Here is a 3,943-nt window from a genome sequence, read left to right as displayed (position 1 = left end):
CTATTCATTTTTTTTCAACACAAAGAAGCAATCATATCTACTTTGCTGATTGAGCACGAACTTTAGCTCGGTAATTAGAAACTGAGGGTCATTTCCTCGACTGGCTACCTACAAAATCTCCAACTTAAAAAAACATATGACATGATACAACAACAAACGTTCTAGGTGACACCGAATAAATGTTGCTATTCTAGACGCAATAGTGTAATATTACGGAATAGAATATGATTTAAAAAAGGAGTTACCGCTAACCCATTGTCAATCTTCCTTTCGAGTATTCCTTCCCAAAGTTCCCATACTAGGTTCTCAATCTGCTGCTCTTTCCAATTTCTATAACATCTTTAAATTTCATTTTAAAAAATAGATATATAGATAAAGACGCTTAAAAGCAGGTAAGTAACCATTTTAATGAAGAGGAAATGCAGAAGTAGAACCAACTAAACCACAGTTCAACTTTTACAATTTAATATTAGACTTAAAATGCTAAATAATGTAAGTATTCATATCTAAATTTAATTTGACAGATAATTTTCTTGCTGAAAAACTTTGATCTGCAAAACCAAATAACATTTTTCAACAAAAAAGAACTAATTTAACAAAGCAGTTACAGTATACAAAAACAGCTATTCAACTTAGCTTCATTTATAATACAGGAAGTCCATTCAAAACGACCAAAAGGATAAAAATATAGAAGAACCAATATTTTTGAAAGATCAGTGGTTCCATCATACATTCAATAACTTTAGCATGAACCAAATTATGTGAAATAAAAACAAAACTCTATTAACTAAATTAGAAGAAAACCAATTAAGATTAACAGAGAAAAATGCATTCACACACATGCATAATACAATACATACATACACAATATATAATTAAATGATATACCTTGATGGCCTATGGATCTGCGACCTTGTTTCGAGAAGAAGAGCAGAAGGAAAAATTTCTAATGATGAGGCAGTACAAACTTCTGAGTGGGAACTAAAATTAGAAAAACGTAAATTTCAAACCATTTATAAGTCCCAAATCACAAAAGCCCCAAATTTAAACAAAATTAAAGCCACTCTAATGTACAACCTAAAGAACACACCAGAAAGCCCTAGCTTTTCTTGCATTTACAGTAGTGATGTTCTCTTGCTTATAATTATCTGTCACTGCTAAAGATTAAAAATTCAAAAAAGAAACAGTGAATCATAAAAAGCAAGACCGCAAGTCACAATGAAGAGGAAAACATAATGCTCACAATTCAAGCAACGATATCAATATTGTTCTACTAAATTACACGTTATATGATGAGCATTATTTTGATTGAGATATCTCACTTCTCAAAAAGTTCAGAAATTCCAACGAAGGTGACAACCACATTATATAAAGAAGAAACCTAGACCTAGTTGAACACTCATAATTCGTGAAAAATCACAGGTTCCATAAGGAAGATTTTGAAATATGCATCTCAAAACAGATACCATCATTCATTGTTCAACTCAATTATGCTGCTTCACAAACAACGTTGCCGATGAACCTTATTTATACCATATTTAGGGTCTCGTATTTAGACCTTGTATAAATACTCGGGGGACTTAAATGTAATTATGTAATAAGGGAAGGGGCAAATATGTAATAAGTGAGGAGCCCTTATTCTATAAAAGGACCCCTCACCCTCACAATTAGGGGAGGCCATTCCTAAGCCTTCTCACCCCTCTCACATCCCCTCTCATATTACAGAGGCTCTCTCCCTCACTTCTCAGAGAAAGATAATATAATCAGTGTGGACGTAGCAAACCTTGGGGTGAACCACGATATATCTTGTGTTATTTACTTTACTTGCAGATTCACGGTCAGATTTACGTTGTTCCAAGACCTCCGGTTTTGTGCATCAACATTTGGCGCCGTCTGTGGGAATCGACACGAAAAGTTATGTCGGTTCTCTTTCATTTTTTCACCTCCACCGCGAATCTACAAAATCTACAAAATCCACAAAACCCAGAACCTCCTTGGGCTTCCCCAGAAAACCCCCACAAACACAAAGCTATCATGTCATCCCCTAAAAGAGCCCCAAAGAGTCTCAGTTTTCTTTTTTTTTTAAAGTCCTCATTCTCTTTCCTTTTCTGAAGATCGGGATCTCTCAGCATGCATCAAGACATGATTGGGAATACGGGTGGATCCTCCGACAAGCATAACACCATGGACGCTGTTCTTGTCCATCTTGCCGTTAAAGATCGAGATATCTCAGCTGCTCTTGTCCGTTTGACGCCATCAACATTTGGCATGTGTCAACGTCTCCGCCATGATCGGTATCCTCGCCTCAGTCCGCCACCCCGAACCTTTCTCCAAACTCGTGCTCACCGGTGCTTCCCCGAGGTTTCTGAACGATTGAGGATACCATGGAGGATTCGAGCAGAAGGAGACTGAGAAGATGCTTTCGGCAATGAAGGGCAATTACGAGGCATGGGTCCACTGTTTCACGCCTCTGGCCGTGGGGGCCGACATCCCGACAAAGGTCCGAGAATTCAGCCGCATCCTGTTCAACATGCGACCCGACACCTACTCTCTCCTTCCTGGCAAACTGGAGGTTAGGAACTGGGCCACCTGTCCAAGGTGGTGCCGATCTCTCCACCCCAACAATATGCATACATTGGTCGACAAGGGAGGTCGCGCGTGGAAGCATTCCCACTTGCACTTGGTCGTATAATGCACTAATCACTGATTGATAACTTATCTGATCCATAATGGTTATAAACAACACACCAGAATTAAAAGCTGCATATATATTTCATTTTTCTTCTTCCTTTTTAAAACAGCATTTGTCTGTTTTTGGCAGAAAGCACCGAGGACTGCGTGTGAGAAGAAGATGAACACATGAAGGCATTTTCTGAATTTATTTCTTTCCCGAGCTCACATCATCTTTTCTTTTAGATAGGAAGACCGGCGATATAAATCAAAGATAGTTTATATGTTTATATACATCTTTTTGTTCGGGAAGAAGCTTTGGAGGTTATGGCGTCCACTGTCAAAGAAGCTTCAAAGCAAGAGCAAGCAGCCCCACGATTGCAGATACAAAGACACCAACAGCACTCGCCGCGACCGACTCACGCATCAAGGCTACTACAAGATCACAGGAGATGAACGAGAAATCAAGACTGAATAATCCGACAGCTCTCCGACTCAGGTGGGCCCTCCTGTGTTCGCTCTTGGTTTTGTCACTGTACACAATCAGCTCATAGATGGATACCCCAGCGATAAGGATCGAGAAGCAATCTTCCAAGCATACATTAAAGCGTAAAATGATGACCCTGAGCAAGGAAGGAGCAGTCACAGCCATGTGAAATCATTTGTCAAGAAAAGCAAAAGATGACCTTGCAAAGCAACATGGGTGGACAAAGAATGAGCGGGGAGATCAAGAAAAGGAAAAGGAAAAGAGAAAAGAAGAAAAGCAAAAATTTTCCTATGATTACAATTCATTTTGTCTGCCAGGTGAAGAGACAGAGAGAGTGGTGGAAAAGCAAAAGCAAAATAAAAAACGAAAGAAAAAGAGAAAGCAAAAGAGAAAGTAAAAGTAAAGAATAAACACCCCACCAGAATGATGTAATTTGTTTTCCTTATCTTTCAAAAACATCTGTATAAACCCCGTCAGATGGTAATATGTATAAACCCCATCAAAGGGTAATATGTATAAACCTCATCAGAGGGTAAAAAAAAACAAACAAACAAACAAAAAAGCCCAAAATAATGGGCTGCAATGTCATGTAGAGGGCGAAGGCCCATATGCCTAAAAGAGCCAAACCCTTTATTATCACCAACCAAGTGACCAAAAGTACGCCCAGTACTCCACAATTATTCGGCAACCTGCCGCTATTACCACCAACCAGGTGATGAAATGTACAACCCGTACTCTCTTTCATGCCACCAACCAGGTGATCAAAAGTACGCCCAATACTCCAAA

The 3,943-nt window shown here is 39.0% G+C and overlaps 1 long non-coding RNA gene across 1 annotated transcript; it reads left to right on the top strand.

Moving 5' to 3' along the window:
• The first annotated feature begins 1,243 nt into the window (after nucleotides 1–1,243).
• Nucleotides 1,244–3,943, top strand: LOC126627067 (uncharacterized). The gene is made up of 2 exons (XR_007624880.1): nucleotides 1,244–2,572; nucleotides 2,822–3,943. It is a non-coding gene; the product is annotated as an uncharacterized LOC126627067 (long non-coding RNA).

The sequence above is a fragment of the Malus sylvestris genome, chromosome 1, assembly GCF_916048215.2.
Source record: "Malus sylvestris chromosome 1, drMalSylv7.2, whole genome shotgun sequence".
Taxonomy (NCBI): domain Eukaryota; kingdom Viridiplantae; phylum Streptophyta; class Magnoliopsida; order Rosales; family Rosaceae; genus Malus; species Malus sylvestris.
The sequence above is the reverse complement of the archived record's forward strand: the minus strand, read 5'-3'. Positions and strand labels throughout refer to the sequence as shown.